General features: G+C 47.6%; 1 protein-coding gene across 8 annotated transcripts in view; it reads right to left on the reverse strand.

The window, feature by feature from the left end:
• PHRF1 (PHD and ring finger domains 1) overlaps window positions 1-20,121 on the reverse strand; it is a 352,385-nt gene extending 332,264 nt beyond the window's left edge. For 2 of the 8 annotated variants that reach the window (XM_029582942.1, XM_029582938.1), the window contains exon 1: window positions 19,983-20,121. The gene's annotated coding sequence lies outside the window, so the exon portion shown is untranslated. Of the gene's footprint in view, window positions 1-15,001; window positions 15,107-19,536; window positions 19,559-19,940 lie in introns of those variants that run through there. The other 6 variants (XM_029582941.1, XM_029582937.1, XM_029582940.1 and 3 more) reach the window with 6 other exon arrangements.
• Window positions 20,122-21,571: the final 1,450 nt, after the last annotated feature.

Below are 21,571 nucleotides of genomic sequence, written 5' to 3' on the forward strand. Positions count from 1 at the left end.
TGGGCTCCCCAGCCGAGGTTGGAAGCATCGGTGGTGAGAGTTAATTGAGGGTCTGGAGCCTGAAAGGGCAAGCCTTGGAGGAGATTGATCTGATTTTTCCACCAGGCAAGAGACTGACGGAGTGAGTTGGTTACGTGGACAATGGTCGACAGGGGCTGAATGCTTTGAGTCCATTTAGACCTTAGAGTCCACTGCATGACTCTCATGGCCAAACGGGCCATTGGTGTTACCTGAACTGAGGACACCATGTGTCCCAGGAGGATGAGAAAGTGGCATGCAGTCGCGGAGTGCTGAGACTGCAGCTGGTATGCAAGAGACCGCTTGTTACGGCGGTTACTACCCCAAACCAAATGTGCCTGATACTTCACTTTCGATGCACATCCAGCATAGCTCTCTGCTCCAACGGCAGGGGAGAAGAAAAACTGATACTTCACGCATATCCAGCATAGCTCTCTGCTCCAACGGCAGGGGAGAAGAAAAACTGATACTTCACGCATATCCAGCATAGCTTCAACGGCAGGGGAGAAGAAAAAAGGATTCACACTCACAAAGCGGGGAGTAGCTGGCTTGTTACGGCGGTTACTACCCCAAACCAAATGTGCCTGATACTTCACTTTCGATGCATATCCAGCATAGCTCTCTGCTTCAACGGCAGGGGTGAAGACTGATACTTCACACATATCCAGCATAGCTCTCTGCTTCAACGGCAGGGGAGAAGAAAAACAACCAATAAGGGCTGTATAACATAGTCTGGGTTAAAACAAATAAGCATGGGTGTAGCTTGCTTATTGCGGCGGTTACTACCCCTACTTCCCCTAACTAATCAAGCTAGATATTTCACTTGGATGCAGCTCCATCACTGCTCTCTACATTAATGGTGGGGGAGGAAGGGAAATAGAACCAAGAGCTAAAAGAAACAGATAAGTATGAGAGAAAAAATGTGTGAAGCTTGCTGGGCAGACTGGATGGGCCATTTGGTCTTCTTCTGCCGTCATTTCTATGTTTCTATGTTTCTATGAGGGTGAGAGCTCGCTGTCGAGGCAGAAAAGCCTTTGCCTACAAGGTGTTCAAATCTGCCCCAATGAACGACATTGCCTCAGGTACAAAAACTTAGATTGTAAGCCCTCTGGGGATAGAGAAATACTACAGTACCTGAATGTAAACCGATATGATATCTCGATCGAATGTCGGTATATAAAAAATAAATAAATAAATGTACACCAGCGACGTCGAGAACTTCCATGCGCGAAGCAAGGTGGCTATTACAGCCACCGAATATCCATGCTTCATCAGGCAAGCCCTCTCAGGGGCCAGACCATAAGACAAAACAGAGTTGGGTCCTCATGAGGGATCGGACAAGTTCCCTGTCTTAATACCACGGGCATCTGGGCCAATCCGAGGCCACCAGAAGGACTAATCCTCTGTGATGTTCGATCTTGCAGATGACCTTGCCCAGCAGAGCCCATGGAGGGAAGACGTACAGTAAGCCCTCCTCTGGCCAGGTCTGTACAAGGGCATCGATCCCTTGGGAGCTCTGGTCTCTTCTGCGACTGAAGAATTGGGGGACCTTCGCATTGTGAGATGTGGCCCCAGCAATATATTAGAATCTGTAAGACTCTGGTCGACAACGCCCATTCCCCTGGATCCAGACTCTCCCTGCTGAGAAAGTCTGCTCTGATGTTGTCTTTTCCCGTGATGTGGGAGGCCGATTTAACTCCGCCTATTCCATACGGGGGTCCATCTCCAGAGACATTTGGTGACTTGGATCCTCCCTGGCGGTTGACGTAGGCTACCAGTGTAGTGTTGTCAGACATCACGCGGACTGCCTGACCCTGGAGCCTGTGGCTGAATTACAGACATGCTAATCTGACCACTCGTGCTTCCAGGCGGTTTACGGTTTTTTTTGGGTTTTTTTTTTATTTAGTGTTTTTATTATACCGGCATTCATGACTTGAGTCACATCATGTCGGTTTACATTTAACAGGGTGTGATATATACATATAACTAAAACATTCTAACAAGTGCATGGTAAGAAAATTGCAGTTAAAATAGAACAGGGAAGTGTACAACTGGGAGCAGAAGAAAGTAAAGAAGAAGGAGATTAACTAAGAGCAAATTATTTAGAATGTTATGTTATGTTCCAGCATGCCTCTTCCTTGGTCCATCGCCTCTGGGTTGTCAATCTCCGACAGTGAGCTCCCCACCCTCGGAGGTTCGCGTCAATCATGAGGATTAGCCAGGTCGGTGGGGACAGGCTTACACCCTTGCTTAGGTGAACTTCCTGTAGCCACCACTGGAGCCGAGAACATACTTCCATCGGTAGGTGGAGGCGAATCAAATAATCTTGACACAGTGGGTTTCAACGTAACAGCAGGGAGTGTTGGTGTGGTTGCATGTGTGCCCTCACCCACAGTACTACCTCCAGGGTTGACGCCATCAGGCCTCTGGAGATAGCTCCTCACCCTGGGGCGCATTGTGTTCGTTAACCGTCGCATTTGGCACATCGGTTTCCTTATACTCAAGGGAAGGAGGAAGACTTTGTCCTACTTAGTGTCGAACCAATCTCCCAGGTACTCTAAGGACTGGGAGAGCTTGAGGCTGCTCTTGTCCATGTTCACGACCCAACCGAGTTCCTGAAGCAGGGACCTGACCCTGCTGGTCACCTGGAGGCTCTCTTCCAATGACTTTGCCCAGATCAGCCAGTCATCTAAGTAAGGATGCACCAGGATCCCTTCTTTCCTCAGTGCCGCCGTTACGACCACCATAATATTGGAGAATGTTCTGGGGGTGGTTGCCAGGCCAAAGGGCAACACCCGAACTGATAATGATGGCCCAGTGTTGCAAAGCGTCGGAAACGCTGGTTGTCTTAATGGATTGGAATATGAAGGTAAGCCTCCGAGAGGTCCAGGGAGATTAAGAACTCTCCCGGTTGTACAGCCATTATGACGGAGCGAAGAGTTTCCATGCGGAAGTGATTTATCCGCAGATGGCAATTGCGCTCTTGAGGTCTAGGATGGGTCCGAATGAACCCTCCTTCTTGGACACAATGAAATAGATGGAATAACGCCCTGTATTTTGCTAGGGTGTAGGTACCAGGGTTATAGCCCTCAAACTGAGGAGCCTTATCAACGTGGATTCCACTGCCAGTTTTTTGTGTTGGGAGTGGCAAGGTGACATCATGAACATGTCCCGAGGGATGCTGCGAAATTCCAGAGCGTATCCTTCTCGTATTTGTCCGACGTGATCTCGACCCACTGCTGATAGAAGAGGGATAGTTGGCCCCCTATCTCCTCATCCCATGGATGGGTCAGCCAAACTCCATTGGGAAGTTCGGGTCGAACTTGAGCCCGAACCAGTTCCTCTTTTTGTCTGCACCGAAAGGAATGAGACCTTCCCGAGGGCCGAGATGTCTGAAATAAAGAGTTTATGTAGGGCCGGAAGCACTGGGAGCCCCTGACCCGACCCCTCACAGGTGAGAGGTGCTGCAACCTCTTTTTCTTATCTTCCGGTAGCCGAGGCACTGGAGATTCATCCCACTTACTGGCCAGCTTTTACAATTCGCTTCTGAATAGGAGAGAGATTTTTATAGGGCATTTTTGTGAGGTTTGCCTTAGAGGTCGCATCTGCTGACCAATTTCGCAGCCATTACAGTCTTCTGGCCGCCACCACTGAGGCTACTCCTCTGGCCGAGGTACGCATTAGGTCAGAGCTTGGATCCGTTAGGAAGGCTGCAGCAGGCTCAATCGTCTCTCTGGGATGCACTCCTGAGCTATCTGCCTCTCTCTCAAGAAACAGACATGAACGAGTCACCAGGGCACAACAAGAAGCGATCTGCAGTGTCATTGCTGTCACATCAAAGGCTTGCTTAAGAATGGACTCCAACCGCCTATCGTGTGCATCCATCAAGACTGCTCCTCCCTCTACTGGGATAGTTGTTTGCTTCAAGACGGCATTCTTTGGCTGCCAGGTCCCGAGGGTACAAGGCCTCCAAGGCCCGACCCTCCTTTAAAACTGGCTTCCAAGGCATCACACTCCAGGTCAATCAACTCCTGGATGCCTTCCAGCATCGGGAAAAAGCAAGAGGCTTTCCATAGACACACCAGGATGGGATTCTTCTTTGGGTCCAACACAGGGTCCATGCCAGGAACTCCCAGAGTCTTCAGGGTCTGGGAGACCAGGGCCGGCAATTCATCTCTGTGGAAAAACCGTAGCATGGTCTGTTATAGCTCGAGGCCTGGAGGGATTTCCCTGTCCTCCAATGAGTCTGCAACCCTTTGTCGTCCGTGGTGTCTGGGTCCCTGTCCCTTAGTGAGGCATGTCCCGAGGCATACTGATAGGGTTGGGAGGACGAGGCCTTCCCAGCTGGGGCTCAGACCGGGCATGGGCAGCAGCTGACTGTGCCTGAACAAAGGCTTGAAGGCCCTGAAAGAATTCCACCCAAGAAAAGATCGCCGGGTCCATACCTAGCCCAGGAGGAACCAGGGTAGGGGCCGCTGAACTGCCTTCTCCCGGGGAGGACGCAGCCCCGGGATTGCTCAGATCCGGGGTGCTACCAGATAAGGTTGTGGCTGACCCTTCCTCTGACTGGGAGGGGCCAGAGAAGTTCTGAGTGTCCAGCCCTCCCTCAGTACTGACACAGGAAGGATTCTAGGTCACTGTGCAGTCCTAATATGGCAAGCAGCATAAAGGGAGTGTAGCTTGTGCTTCTTTGTTGCCGGAGCCATAGTACACTGTAGCTTGTGCGTTCAGCCGGTTAGCACCCGAAAGTGCCCAAATCTGCCCCAATGCGCATAAGTAATAAGTATCCGGTTGGGCTTGTTTTTATGCGCGCAGGTATGCACTTATGCACATGTTAGGCACAAAACAGGACCAGCCCGCACGTACCGACGGTTAATGGAGGAAAATGGTGCCGCACCAAACCACACGCAAGATGATGCTGCCACGTGGAGTGCTCACCGAGCCTGAAGCAGGGTGTAGTCCATCGGGGGGCCGCTCAACCCACTCGGAAACTCCCTTCCCTTGCCCTAACAGGATCTGGAACGTCGTCAGTACGGCGCGCCGAGCAAGGAGACTGGAGGAAAGATTTACCGAAGCCCTTCCACGTCTCTGAATCGGAGTTCTTCTTTACTTACCTGGGCTCAGCGCTTACCAGCAGAGTACAGAGACGGTCTCCAGCTGTGGGGTGAGAGGGCTTAGGCTGTTACCGCCACGCTGGACTTCCTGCACCTGCTGTCTTTCAGCTGCTGCAGCAGCGAAATCCACGCCAGGAACCGGCTACCGGACCAAGGCCCACCTCTGAGGGATCCCAGAAATCACCTCAGGAATTCTCAACTGGGGGAGGGACCTTTAGGTATCACTGCATGAGTAAGGGGCTTGATCTTTCTCCAATTTAAAGGTAAATTTTCTTCTTCAAGTACTGCAATCCCACTAAACACCAATGCTGGTGTGGGGATAGCACGTCCACATCTTCTACGAGATGGAGAGATACTAAATGGCTGAGGTCACTGCAGGGGTATATCTAAGGTAACGTCAGCTTTGAAACCTGACTCAGTCTCCATCTGCTAGCAGGGGAGCACATAACCCATTGGTCCTGAGTCCATCTGGCTACATGCTAAGAAATAGTCATGTTGGTATTGGTAAACATTTATATTATTGCAAAACATTGTGGTTAGACAGGTGTATACGAAGCTGCTGGGTGTAACTAAATAAGGAACCATGTATGCTCACCTGCCTAAGTTAATAAGAGTATAAATGAGGAAGCTACCTCGATAACGGAGAGATTTTACAAGTGGTTCCGCACTATGGCTGGCTGCTGGGGTATACCCTTGCAATATGGACAAATAACTGGGCAGACTGGTTGGGCTATTTAGTCTTTCCTGCCATTATCTGCTATGTTGCTTTGTACTGTGAGCATCAACATTAAATGCAGGCATGAAATGAACCAAATGGGGACTTCCAATAACCTGGTTAGCTGAGGAGTCATGCTGAAGTTGGGCTCCCTAGGGATCTAATTTCATATCTACTTTAAAAACTTTCCCCGCCCGGAAGTGTCTTGTTTCTTTCTGCGAACAAAAAGCATCTCCTACTAACTTTTTATACGGAATATCGACAAAACCAAAGATACGTTGTGTCCCATCTTTCCTAAAATGGCAGCAGATACTGAAAAAGCTCTAGTGGATCTAAAAGAAGATCTTATTCAAGAGATCTCTATGAAAGTTTCAGCAACATTGGCTGATAGCTTAATTACAGTCAATGGAAGAGCTACAAGAAAGCTTGGATAAACATACTTCATGACTGCATGATTTAGAAAGTCAAGTTGTAATGCAAGAAATGACATCAGATTACTTCACCGTATAGTTGAAAGCCTTAAGAAAAGAGAAAGTTGAACTGGCGAAGAGATTCGAAGATCAGGAGAATGACGCAATAACATTTGGCTAATAGTAGTCCCCGAGTTGGTAAAAGATCCAGACCTTCTCCAACTTGTACAAGTTTGGCTACCTAAAATTCTTGGCCTATCCATGGAAACTGAACCAGTAGTAGTAGAACACATGCAGCAGATGGGTGTGGCAAGAGCATGCAGCAAAGCCTAGGCTGGAGAGCACCCACATCCTAAACTACACTTAAGCTCAAAATCATGGCAGCCTACAAGAAACGAGGAAATCTAGACTATTAAGGTACCAGGGGACTTATTTAACAATTACTCGGTGAAAGTAAAGGCCAGTCGTAAAGCTTTGGCATCTTTCTATATGGAACTCTTTCAAAAAGGGGGTTAAATTTTCACTGTTCCCTGCTTGTCTTCAGGTGATGAAGGATGGAAAGGCTATTATACTGCAATCAAAAGATCAAATTAGGCAGGCAGAATCTTCATAAATTCCTCTAAGAGCTGTGCCTTTCATTTTTCCCTGTAGTTAACCTCAACGGGAGCAAGGGCTAGAAACTAAGATGTTGGTCAGTCTACTATGGTTGGGGTACTATAGATACTGGAGTTTTGCTCAAGCCTTATTTTTATGGTACATGACTATATGGTTTCTGGAACAATGTTTTTTCTTTTCTTATCTAGGATGGATTTTTAAGTCGCTATACAAGGGTGCTCACTAGACAAGTGTGAGTAACAATGCTTAGTACTTTACTTCTGATCCCTGGTTAGAACACAAATATGTGGCACTAACCTTGATTTTTCATAATACTTTGCTATTTTGGAGGAGAGGTTATTACAAGGTTGGTTACGAGAATTTTATTGGAAATACTTCTGAGCTACCCCTTTAAAAATGATGCATGGGAGCTGCTACTGCTTTTGAATTGCTAACTTTCTTTGTGGACATGGTGTTTGGAAGCAGTGATCAGCTCCATGATATAGCTTTAATTCTAGAATAGTTGCAATCCCATATATAAATTCTATTTTTGTAGAAATGAATGGTTTTCCCAATTTTTATTATTGGCCCTCTTAATGCAGTAGAACATTATATGCTGTCTCTCTTATATGTTCTGCTATTATTAGGAACATTAGTTGCTTTATGTTACTTCTGTTAAACTATACTTCCAGTATGGATGTTATCTTTATAGATCCCCAAGGGTGCATCAATAGTGGAATTAGTTATCAGAAGATATGAAAATGGAGCTTCACTTGGGTCAGTTCCTAGGAGAATATTTGGTTGGAGTGTGGTTCTATTTTTGTGGACTGAATGAATGGTATTTTCTGTACCGATAATGGAACTTGGCTGAATAAGTGGACATGTGTATGTCTGACTTGAGTATAATGTGTGGTTGAATGATAAGCTTAGAGTGGTGGGAATTATTGAATGGTGTAGATGAATACATGTAATCACCAGAACATGTGTATTGCTACAGATGTTTAGGTTGTGGGACATCAGAGTCTTCATAGGATGACAGTCAACAAAATACGCAGTTTTCGTATGATAATGGCTGACAAACATTTTTTCTCTTAATGTGGATGGTATGCACTCTCCTATTAAAAGGAAGAAGCTTTTAGCTAGGTTTAAAAAATATAAGATGCAAACAGTATATCTCCAGGAAGCTCATCTTATGGATAATGAGCATAAAAACCTGAAGGGAGATCAGGTAGGTCAATGGCATTATTGTATTCCATTAAATATTGTGCAACAGCTATATTAAGTCAGAAGTATCTTCCTTTTATAGTAGAAAAGAAAATTACTGATAAAGAAAGTTAGTATGTCCTAATTAGCAGTACTCTTTCATCCTTGTAATACATATGCTCCCAATATATAGTCACCCTTTTTTTGTAAAATTGCTGGCTGAATTAGAACAATTTCTTAATCATAAATTAATTTTAGGTAAAATGAACCCATTGAAGACTAAGGTCCTGGACTTTGGGAGGACTGACTTCAAGATGAATATGCTGAGAAGGCCCTACTGGCGATTCAAGATCTGAAGGATACAGAAGGGGGCAGCAATAAAAAGTAGCAACAAATCTCTGTGTAAAGCAAGTTAGTAGAGGGATGTGGAAAGAGGTTGAAAAAACAGCTATTAAAGCAAACAAATTAGAATTCAGAAAAAAAACAAACCACAGGCAGAGGATATGCAGAATTATCAGGAAAAACAAATGGGAGGTAGGGGAAATTGAGACAATCAAAAGCTCAAATTGAGGTGAATTTTGCACAATCAACAAAAGGAGATAGAACCTTCTTTAGATATATAAAGGAGATCTGTAGAACAAACGGCGGAATAGTTAAGATAGCGAGAGAAAATGGGATTAGTGAGGAGAAGCAGCAAAAGGCAGAAATCCTAAACAAGCTCTTTTGCTTAGTATTTACACAAGAGAAAAGCTACCAAAGGCATACAGGGCATAAACTGTGAAATGATCATAAACTCATTTCCTGTAGAGAAAGTAATTGAAGCAGTTACAGAAATGAGAATACGCAAGACCACTGGGCCAATGGAGTACACTGAAAGATCTGAAGAAACCGTTGACTGCAATCAAGAATCCACTATAAAGTGTTGCGGTCCCGACCGCCTCCCCCATGATCGGGGTCGGGTCCGCTTACCTTCGCTCCAGGCCGCAAGGAGAGACGCCGAAGTCCCGGCCCGGTGGGCCGCATGTCCGCAGCGTTTCCACGTGGAAAACGCCGACAGAAGCTCCGCCCTCCTCCTCCGCCGCGCGCGCGAGGGCAGCCCTTATGTGCGTCCAGCACCCGGAAGTATGGGACAGCCCCCTGTCTGACGTCACACGCCAGGCCTGCATAAAACCGGCGCCCAGACTCCGAAGAAGCGCCTTGCAACGAGGTTCCCTGACTTCTAGTTGTCGTCCGGACTCTGCATCTGCTGGTTCCTGGTTCCCCGGTGCTTGTTCCAGTTCCTGCTTCAGCGATCCTTCATCCGTTGTCTTCCTGGTTCCTGATCTTGGTCTGCCTTTGAACACTGTTTGCTAGCTGCCTGCCTCAACCCTGGGTTGCTTCTGAACACTGTCTGCCAGCTGCCTGTCTCGACCCTGGTCTGCCTTTGAACACTGTTTGCTAGCTGACTGCCTCGACCCTGGTTTACTTCTGAACACTGTCCACCAGCCGCTAGACTCCGCCTCCCGGCCTGCTCCAGGGAACCCTCCCTACAGGCCGGCCCAAGGGTCCACCGTCTCTCTACTATAACACTAACAGTTTGCAAGGCCATGGACCCGGCAGAGGTGCCTAGCCTGCAGGCCATCCCCGGGATGGCACAGCGCCTACAACAGCAGCAGCACTGCATCGACACCCTTGCCACCGCCGTGGAGCAACTGGTCGCCCGTTTGGAAGCGACGGCTTCGGAGACGCCGCCAGCGCTGGCCCCAGCTCCTGCCTTGAGTGCAACTCCAGTTACCCAACTGCCTACCCCTACTCGCTACGCAGGGGATACCAAGGCATGCCGGGGTTTCCTGAATCAGTGTTACGTCCGGTTTTCCCTGTTGCCCGCACAGTTCCCATCTGACTCTGTGAAAGTAGCCTTTCTCCCTTCTCGATGGAAGGACACTCGACTGGGCCTCTCCCATGTGGGAACGGCAGGATCCCCTATTACACAACCTTCAGGAATTCGCCCTCAATTTCCGACAAGCCTTCGACGACCCAGCCCGCCAGACCACTGCTGCGTCCGAATTATTGCATTTAAAGCAAGGATCTCGGTCCGTGGCGGACTATATCATTGAATTCCGCACCCTCGCCATGGAAGTAGGCTGGCGAGACGACTGCCTGAGAGGTATATACCTGGAAGGTTTGGCAGACCGTATCAAGGATGAATTGGCAGGTCGGGACCTTCCCGATGATATCAACGACCTCATAGACGTGGCTGGCCGGGTTGACCGGAGGCCACAGCAACGAGACAAGGAGGGGCGCCCGCCACGTAGACCTCTGACATTGCCCCTGGCGCCTGCCAGGGTCACGACAGCCAAGGCGTCAGCCTCTAACTCTTCCTTGGACGAGCCTATGCAACTAGGCCGCGCTCCTCTGAAGGTGGAGGAGAGAAGGAGACGCTGCACGCAGGAGTTGTGCCTTTACTGTGGCGGGAAAGGGCATTTCCTGGCCCACTGCCCAGAGCGTCCGGGAAACGACTGAGGAGCTACTCCTATGCTATGCTGGTTCAGCTCCACGATGCTCTGTACCTGTGACCCTCAAGTATCCTGGGGATAAACTCCAGACCTTGGCCTTCATTGACTCTGGGGCTGAGGGGAACTTTATTGTAGCGGATCTGGTCCAGCAGTTACGCCTGCCCACTATTCCAAGACGTCCTCCGCTACGCGTCACATCCATCCGTGGCACTGTACTCCCCGGGACTATTTCCAGCTCTACGACTCCCCTGACCCTCCAGACGGGGGCGCTTTACTTCGAAGAAATATCCTTCTTGGTACTAGAGAAGGCCGTGCACCCCTTGGTGCTAGGGCTACCTTGGTTACGCCGCCACTCTCCCGTGATTCAGTGGGACACCCTTCAGTTGACTCAGTGGAGTCCCTTCTGCTTCTCGCATTGCCTCCGGGTCCCGCGACCCCCACAACTGGCCTTGCTTAGCGCCTCTAATCTCCTACCAGCACCGTACCAAGCCTTCGCGGAGGTGTTCTCCAAAGAGATGGCAGAGATCCTTCCGCAACACCGGCCCTTCGACTGTGCGATAGACTTGCTGCCCGGTACCACCCCGCCTCGTGGCCGGGTGTACCCGTTATCCTTGCCTGAGACTACTGCCATGTCGGAATACATCACCGAGAACCTAGCCAAGGGCTTCATTCATCCCTCTCGCTCGCCAGCCGGGGCTGGTTTCTTTTTCGTGGGGAAAAAGGACGGGTCACTCCGGCCCTGCATTGATTATCGAGGGCTGAATGCCATCACTAAGAGAGACCGGTATCCACTCCCATTGATCCTCGAGCTCTTGGACCGGCTACAGGGGGCCAAGCTGTTCACTAAACTCGACCTCAGAGGAGCCTACAATCTCGTCCGCATACGCCCCGGTGACGAGTGGAAGACTGCCTTCAACACCAGGGACGGGCACTACGAGTACCTAGTAATGCCCTTTGGACTCTGCAATGCTCCGGCAGTCTTCCAAAACCTCATGAATGAGGTCTTGAGGGAGATGCTCCATTCCCACGTCATAGTGTATTTGGACGATGTGCTAATTTTCTCTAGGGACTTGGAATCCCACCGACGATATGTCAAGCAGGTATTACAAGCCTTGAAAGATAACCACCTGTACGCCAAACTAGAAAAGTGCATGTTTGAGTATGAGTCCTTGCCTTTCCTAGGATATATTGTTTCCTCTACCGGGTTCCAGATGGACCCAGAGAAGGTGTCCGCTATCACCGATTCGCCTCGCCCATCCGGGTTGAAGGCTATGCAGAGGTTCCTGGGGTTTGCTAACTTCTATAGACATTTTATTCCCCACTACTCGCGTAGGGTGGCTCCCCTCACGGCCCTGACCCGCAAGGGAGCGGACGCCAAGACATGGCCTGACACGGCTGTTCGAGCCTTCGAGGACCTGAAACAAGCCTTCTTGGTTGATGCCTGCTTGCATCATCCGGACCCATCACACCCCTTCGTGGTAGAGGTGGATGCCTCCAACCTTGCAGTGGGGGCTGTCCTCAGCCAGCGCTCGCCTTCTGGACAGCTTCTACCCTGCTCGTACTATTCGAGGAAATTCTCTCCCGCTGAAGCAAATTACTCCATTGGTGACAAGGAACTCCTAGCCATCAAACTAGCATTCAAGGAATGGAGACAGTGGCTAGATGGAGCAGTTCACCCGGTAACAGTTTACACAGACCACAAGAACCTAGAATTCCTGTCCCAGGCACAGCAATTGAACCCCCAACAAGCCAGATGGTCGCTCTTCTTCAATCGCTTCAACTTCATTCTCCAGTATCGCCCAACCTCGAAGAATATCCAAGCCAACGCGCTATCCCGGACCTCGATGTCTGAGGAGGAGGAGGAACCTCCTCGATACATCCTTGATCCGAAGGTTCGTTTGACTGCCCTTACCATCCTTTCCCAAGGAAGGACCGTAGTCCCCAAGCGCTCCCGTTTAAAGGTACTACGCTGGGCCCACGACTCACTAACAGGCGGGCATGCTGGGCAGGAGCGGACACTGGAACTATTAAATAGATATTACTGGTGGCCCAACTTCCGTCTGTTCTTGTCCCACCTGCGCTAACAGAAACCCAATGTCGGACCTCCGTGGGGCTTACTGCAGCCGCTCCCGGTCCCCACTGAACCGTGGGACCCACATAGCCACGGACTTCATAGTGGATCTACCCACATCCCAGGGAAAGTCTGTGATCTAGGTCATAGTAGACCGTTTCTCCAAGATGGCCCACTTCGTGCCACTACCCAAGTTGCCGTCGGCCCCTGAACTGGCACTCCTATTTGCACAACATATTTTCCACCTCCACGGACTCCCCCAGGACATTGGTCCGACCGAGGACCGCAATTTACAGCCCGGTATTAGAGGGCACTCTGTGTTTCAAGGTCCAGCTCAGCTTCTCCACCGCCTTCCATCCTCAAAGCAACGGCCAGTCTGAAAGGATGAATCGCTCTTTAAAAACCTTCCTTCGCGCTTTCATCAATGAAAGACAAGACAATTGGACAGAACTCCTGCCTTGGGCTGAGTTTGCATATAATAATCAGATTCATGCTGCCACTAGAAGCTCGCCCTTTCAGATTGTATACGGGAAACAACTCAAGCCTCCATTGCCCATTGCTACACCCAGCTCCTCTCCTGCAGCCCAGTTGTCCGCACAACGGCTACAGGGTCTATGGCAGGGCATCCAGAGCAAGCTTGTTTCCACCGCCAGGACAGCCAAGAGATATGCTCACCAACACCGCCGACCCGCACCGGTATTCCTTCCCGGGGACCGTGTTTGGCTCAGTACTAAGAACATCCATCTAAGGCTGCCCTCTAGAAGATTCGCACCCAAGTTCTGTGCACCCTTTCGAGTGCACCGCAAGTCACCAGACTCCACATCCACGCTCGTGGCTGAAGATCCCACTTACCAGTAAGAGAGGTGTCGATGTACGATTCTTCAACCGCCGATGGGGAGTAACCTCTTAGCCTGGGAGGGGTGCGGGGACGAGGACAACACGTGGGAGCCTGCTCGCAACATCTTAGATAAATCCCTCCTCCGACAGTTTCACCTTGACCATCCTGGAAAACCTGGTCCTTTGAAGAGGGGGCGTAAAGGAGGGGGTACTGTTGCGGTCCCGACCGCCTCCCCCATGACCGGGGTTGGGTCCGCTTACCTTCGCTCCAGGCCGCAGGGAGAAACGCCGAAGTCCCGGCCCGGTGGGCCGCATGTCCGCGGCGTTTCCACGTGGAGAACGCCGACAGAAGCTCCGCGCGCGCACGCGAGGGCAGCCCTTATGTGCATCCAGCACCCGGAAGTATGGTACAGCCCCCTGCCTGCCGTCACACGCCATGCCTGCATAAAACCGGCGCCCAGACTCTGAAGAAGCGCCTTGCAACGAGGTTCCCTGACTTCTAGTTGCCGTCCGGACTCTGCTGGTTCCTGGTTCCCCGGTGCTTGTTCTAGTTCCTGCTTCAGCGATCCTTCATCCGTTGTCTTCCTGGTTCCTGATCTTGGTCTGCCTTTGAACACTGTCTGCCAGCTGCCTGCCTCGACCCTGGTCTGCCTTTGAAACACTGTTTGCCAGCTGCCTGCCTCGACCCTGGTTTGCTTCTAAACACTGTCTGCCAGCTGACTGCCTCAACCCTGGTTTACTCTGAACACTGCCAGCCGTTAGACTCACCTCCCGGCCTGCTCCAGGGAACCCTCCCTACAGGCCGGCCCAAGGGTCCACCGTCTCTCTACTATAACACTAACAATAAAGTACTAACAATTTTTAATCACCATCCATGACAGAAAACCCAGCTTATTGGGAGTAACTCTCCAACCATACACACCACAATAAACTCTAAGATCACAAACCAAAGGACTATTAACAGTGCCTGCAACGCAGCATACATATCTAACACAAACAAGAGAAGAAAGGTTCTCCATAACAGGCCCCATGTTGTGGAACTCTCTACCAGAGTCGCTACGTCGGATAACAGAAAGAACGAGCTTCAAATGTGAGCTCAAAACATGGCTCTTCAAAAACACATGCAACCTAACCTAAAACAAGATGCAGAAAATCCCATTAACCTAGATACTGTTAGATAAACGAGCGACAATTATTGAGAGACATATAGTATATTAAGACAACTGTCTCATTGATATGTAAAAGAACTGCAAAGGAACTTATGTATCACAAATTACTATATCAACAATCTCTGATCCTGTATAGACCCATAATGTGAATGTTGCTTATGTAAAAATCTAGTTAACATTCTGATTTTGTGTTGACCCATAATGTGAATGTTGCTTTTGTAAACTGTTGTGATCTTCTTTGGAAACAATGGTATATAAAACGCCTAAATAAATAAACCCTCAAAATGAACAATCTGTCTCTTCAGACAGTGGAGAAATCACACAGATTGGACAAGCAGATGCAGTCCCACAAGGAAGAAGTAATTAAAAACTCACCAGTAGTAATGCACACCCTGAAACAGAGAGATTACAGCAATGGCTCTCAACCAGGTCCGCAGAAGCCATACAGCCAATTCGGGTTTTCAGGATATCCAAAATGTACTTGATAAGGAAAAAGAGGAAAAGGGGGATATGATAGGAATATTCAACTATTTGATAAGCTCAATGAAGTTCAGAAAGGTGAAATCTGACATTGCAGGGAAGAAGGTTCAGAGGAAAACTACAAGATAGCATTTCTTTACTGATATGGATGCTTGAAATTGCCATTTCCTCTGCTGGTGGCTAACAAAACCTTAAGAGAATTCCAGCATGCCTGGAACAGATACTGATGACAGTGATACAAGCAAGGTTAGGAGGATGCATGTTGCAAACAACCCACCCTTCACACTCTTAAGAGCAGAAGCAGGGGGAAAGGTGATTAAGAGGAAACAAGTTGTGGATAAAGGAAGCACAATGCAAGGACACTGCAGACCACAAAATAGTTAGGTAAGAACCAGAAGGCAAGAATGCCCCAAAAACTCACCAGGTCAATCCTGGCATGTTACTGGTGCCACATATTGTCCAGCAAAGCCACAGGCTGCCAGATATTAGGGATGAAGTAGTTTGGTTGCCCTTCCCTTCCACCCTATCACCGGAATGCCTTTTATTATTATGGCAGCCATGCTACTTTATTTCCTGATAATGTCATCTATGCTCATTTGAATTTCAACCTGAAAAAGCTAATTAAAAATGTATTAAGTTAATCCACATCAGCCAAAGTGGATTCTGTCCTCAAAAGCTCAAGCCTCAATAAACTGGTTACATAAGAACATAAGAAATGCCATACTGGGGTCCATCAAGCCCAGTATACTGTTTCCAACTGTGGTCAATCCAAGTGATAAGTACCTGGCAAGTACCCAAACATTAAACAGATCCCATGATACTAATGCCAGCAACAAGCAGTGGCTATTCCCTATTAATAGCTGTTTATGGACTTCTCCTCCAGGAGCTTATCCAAACCTTTTTTTAAACCCAGCTACACTAGCTGCCTTAACCACATCCTCTGGCAATGAATTCCAGAACTTAATTATGCATTGAGTTTTCTCCAATTTGTTTTAAATGTACTACTTGCTAACTTTATGGAGTGCCCCCTAGTCCTCGTATTATCCAAAAGAGGAAATAACTGTTTCACATTTACCTGTTCAAGTCCTTTCATGATTCTGTAGACCTCTATCATATCCCCCACCCCCCAGCCCTCTTCTCCAAGCTGAATAGCCCTAACCTCTTTAGTCTTTCCTCATAGGGGAGCTGTTCCATTCCCTTTATCATTTTATTTACCCTTCTCTGTATTTTCTCCAGTGCAACTATATCTTTTTTGAAATATGGGGATTGGAATTGCACACAGTATACAAGCTGTGGTCTAACCATGGAGTGATACAGAGGCATTATGACATCCTCTGTTTTATTTGCCATTCCCTTACTAATAATTCCTACCATTGTTTGCTTTTTTGAACACCACAGCACACAGTCGATGATTTCAATGTAATATCAACTAAGATATCCAGATCTTTTTCCTGGGTGGTAACTCCTAATATGGAACCTAACATCATGTAACTACAGCATGAATTATTTTTCCCTATATGCATCAACTTGCACTTGTCCACATTATAATAGTTTTTATGATTTTTTCCAGCACTGAAGTCGGGCTCACCTGTCTATAGTTTCCTGGTTCAAGTCTGGAGCCCTTTTTATATATGAGGGTTAGAGTGGCCACCTTCCAGTCTTCAGGTACAAAGGATGATTTTAATGGTAGGTTACAAATTACTTGCTATAGGTCTGAAATTTTTTTTTAATGAGTTCACACCCCTACCTATTGTCCTTCAACTGTTTCCTATTGCAGCTCGTCCTCTCAATAGTCTCATTCCCTCAGTCCCCACTCCCTGTTTAGCCACACCAGAATCCGAAGCAGAGAGAAGCAACCTGCAAGCAGCTACTGCAACACTGCTCGCCTTCTTATCCAAGGATTTCTAGCTATCATGGATGATTGTACTAGGAGTGGCGCAGAGCTCTCTTTCCTCCTTCCTCTCCAAGCATATGTAGCCAGCTGTGTACTCTTTCCCACTTGTGTCTTGTCACAATCCTCTGCCTCCTTCCCCTTCTGATTTCCCCTCACTCCAGTCCACAATTACCCTGTCCCTTAGCCTTCCTCCCAGTTTTACCTCTTATTCTGGGCTCCTTCTCCAACCCCTTTCTCTATATCAGGCTCCCTCCCTTTATCTATCTCTCCCCTTTCCACCTACCCATTTATCTCTCCCTCATTTCTATCTGTCAAACTCCTCCTTTTGATTCCTCCCTCTCACCTCTGCTATCAAACTTAAAAGCAGCCCCAGAACCAAAAGATCCTTGCCTCTATGTAAACAAATAGCAACCACTGCTGTCCACGGAGATGAAAAACAGAAAGTGAGCACACACATATGCTCTGTGACCACCCCCCCCCCCCCCCCCCCAAGAAGCCTGCCATGGCTCCTGTTCATGAGTATTTCCAATTTAAAACAGAAATATTCAAAACATGGGGGGATGAGGAGAGGAAGACAGAGCACACACACTCAATTTTCTAATGCTTGAGCAGAGATGAAGAAAAGGCCAATCAGCTCTGCACCCCCATAACCTGTCACTGGCTCTAACATTCTGTTGGAAGTCATGCTTAAACCATTCAAAACGTGCTCACTGGAGGAACAAAGGGAAATCAAGAATATGACAAATATTTAGTAATAAACTACAGGAGGGTTCCAATTTCTCTAGAAAAAGGAAACTCAAGGTCATGGGGTCATGATAAGAAATTGGATGAAGGGGAGCTCAGAAAAAATCTGAGTAAATACTACTTTACTTAAAATTGTGTTTCCCAACCAGTGTCATGGAACACTGGTGTGCCTTCAGGCCTGATCAGGTGAGTCATGGGAAAGTCACCATTACCTGATGCTCGTATCCAGACCAGCACTGGAGCTTTACTGTCAGCACCTCGCAGCAACAAGAGACACCAGCAGTGGCTCCTAAACATGAAGGACCTCCTGAAAGTATGTGTAATCATGTATCTCTCTCTTCTTAGCTCTGAAATGTGGTAATTAATGGGCAACATGCAGGGCCCTATTTTGTGTACAGCATATATTACACTCACAATTTCCTCATCTTCTCCCTCCTGAACTGCATCATTTATGTCCTTCCATTCCCTATGTTATCCCCTGGCTGAGTGAGATAGGAAAAACAGAGTGAGTCACATCCAATTCTCAGTGTAAGTGTTGGGAGCAGCACAGTGGAGGGCTCTGACAGTCACCCAAGGCAGTCAAGGTAACTAACCAAGACAGCTGCCCTCACCACACTCCCTTCTCCATATATGTATACGGAGGGAGCTGATCCATTGTGATGTGTTCAGGTGTGTCTTTGTCCCCTCTCCCTGTTTTGAAATTTGTAAAAGAGACCAGTGGGCTATCCATACTTCCCTAGCTCTTTTGTTTGGCCATTAGAGTCTTCCCCTCTCCATGTCTGCACTGCCTGCCTGCTCTCTGGAGGCTGGTGTGCCACACATTTCTGTTAATATAGGTGTACCTTGGGCTTGAAAACATCAAGAAACCTACTTAAAAGATAGTAGATGCCTGGAATGATCTACCAAGAGAGGTGGCAATAATCAAAAGTGACAGAATTTAAACAAGGTACATAAGAAATGCCATACTGGGTCAGACCAAAGGTCCATCAAGCCCAACATCCTGTTTCTGACAGAGGCCAATCTAGGTCACAAGTACCCAAGCAGGATCCCAAAGAACAGATCTTGCTTACAACCAGGGAGAAGTGGTAGCTTTCTCAAGTCTACATATGGCTGATAATGGTTCATTGATTTTTATTCCAGAAACTTGTACAAATCTTCTTTTAAACCCAGCTACACTAACTACTGTAATCGCACCCCTTGGCAACAAATTCCACAGTTTGTGGGTTCAATGAAAAAAATACTTTCACCCATTTATTTTAGATGCACTCTTAGGTTCATGAAGTGTCCCCTAGCCCTTGTATAATTTGAAAGGATAAATAACCATTCCCCATTTAATTATTTCACCCTACTCATGATTTTATAGACCTCTATCAAATCTTCTCTCAGCCATCTCTTCTCCAGGATGAAGAATCCTGTTTAGCCTTTCCTCATAAGGAAGCTCGTCCATCCCCTTTATCAATTTCTTCTCTGAACCTTTTCCAGCTCCACTATATTTGAAACAGATATATAGGAAAGTAGTAAGCACAAGGTTCAGAGGCAGGGCAAAAAGACATGTGGGAGAGAAGGGGGCATTTAAAACTTTGACCACTTAAAACTACTGAAAATGGTTAACCCTTTAAATAAATATATGGAAGAGCCAGCTGTAGTAGGGGAGGTGGAGTTCACCCCCAATCAAGTTACATGCTGTCCCGGGGGGGGGAAGACCTGGAAATCAGCCAGCACCGACTTCATTGAGTCTGTGGCTTCAGCCAGTAAATATTAACATTAAACTAAATGGTAATATTTTACTTACCCTTTAAACAGTTAATATTTTACATCCCTAGCGGAAATCTATACAATCATTTATCCGGAATTGTAAAGGACCAGAGAGGAAAGACAACAGAACTGACTTGAATGAGGGATATCCTGCATACAGTCAGGCTCGTCGGACTGACAGCATAAAGATACCCTGACTTAGATTAATGTAGGCGGAAACCATAGGTCCTTATCTCCAGTCATCTACTATGATGGAGAGCTGGGCCGCAGAACCGATTCTGTTTAGGAGAGCGGCTCCCCGGCAGGAGGCCGCTCCTCGTACCACCACCGCCAGGCCGCAGATCAGAGCCCCGACCTCCCCCTTCCCCTCCGAGATGGAAGCAACGCTTCCACAGTCGCCCGGCCGCTGCAGACATCACCCGTGCCGGCAAAGCCTCTTACGTGTATGACGGAGGCGCCGGAACGCGCAGCTCGCACTCTCACCCTGTCCGCGGATCCGGGCAGACTAGCGGTGAAACCGGAAGAGACCTAACGGAACCGGAAATGGCATGCCTTGACGCTCCGTCCCGGAAGAGAGATAGAGAGCTGCCGAGCGAACGGAAGTTCTGAGCTGCTTCGTATGATGCTAGAGCTTGAACGAGGAGGGCGATATTCCAGTACAAACATTGGTCCCGACTTTCTAGGTTTGGAACCTGCCGGGACTGGGGCATCCGGAGTGGAGCTTTTCGGGCGCCTGATCATCATTGCAGCTGTGCCCCAGAGGATAATCTTTCCGAGGATAATTTTCAAACAGTCCACATAGGCTAAGGCAATGTTCTGTAACCCTCTCCTGGAGTCTTATCTAAGCAGTCAGGTTTTCAGGATTGCCAAAATGAATATGCATGAGACACTTGCATACATTGGAAACCTAGTGTATGCAAATCTTTCATTCATATTTATTAAGGATATCCTGAAAATCTGATTGGCTATATGCCTCTCCATGAGAGGATTGGAGATCACTGCCTTAGCCTATACGGACTGTATGAAACTACCCACAGAGCAAATGCAAGATGTTCCCTACAAGATTTAAATATAGAGAAAAACCTATATAGCAATTGTAACAGCTGCTGTTGTGAAAATGACCACTGCAGATGTACAGTCTTGCAACAGTAGGGGGTGGAAAATATTTTTGAAAAGTTAGATGCCAACCAAAATTCTTAGGAACTTACTTTTTTTTAATTTTGTTATCCCCCTAGCTCCTCCCAATGTTTTTTCCTCTCACTTTCTCATTTCTTCTACAGCCTAAAAGCTGCTCTAGACCCCAGAAACTACTGCTCCTCCCAGCCCATCTCCTGCTGACTCCTGGCCCCAGCAGACACTGCTGATTCCAGCGCCATTACAATTCCCTGGTGGCCATTGGTCCTACAAGCCCTGAGCAACATTTCCAGTAATTCCTTGTTTAAACAAAGAGGCAGGGTGTCCTATAAATGCCAAATAGAATAGGTGAGGGATTGCCGTGAGCTGTTGGCATAAGCACAGGGATCACTTAGTTTATTATTAACTTGCTATATAGCCTTTTTCCCTAAAAACTTAAGCAATTTAATTCCCCTTGGCCTAAGGAGAAAGTAACTCCAAGCTATCTAAGAATCACCTCCCCAGCCAGCCAGGGTCCTTCCCCTTCAGTATTTGGGGGTATGTGTGCATGCCTAGATATACACACACAGGAATTGCATGTTACTACTGCATGAAAACTTTTTTAATGGATACATTCTTTCTACTTCACACATCAGAAAAAAAGATTTAGCCATGGTGATGACATCTGGCAGCACCAAACGAACTTGTCTCTCCAAGCTAGTAGAGCTTTTAGCTCTTCTAAGCATGTGCAAGAGTTCTCACACAGGCATTGCCCCAGAAGATTCAGTCTGTTTTTGTCCATGCTTCACACGGACACACATTCTGTCTCTCCTGATTATTTTTCATTAAATGGATTTTCTAATCCTTGCCTTTTGGCTTTAAAAATAACTGATTTTGTTTGTTGCCTCAAAGCTTCTAGAACATGGCAGCAAGGAAAATCATTAGCATCTTCACATCCT

This window comes from Rhinatrema bivittatum, chromosome 17 (genome assembly GCF_901001135.1).
Source record: "Rhinatrema bivittatum chromosome 17, aRhiBiv1.1, whole genome shotgun sequence".
Lineage (NCBI taxonomy): Eukaryota > Metazoa > Chordata > Amphibia > Gymnophiona > Rhinatrematidae > Rhinatrema > Rhinatrema bivittatum.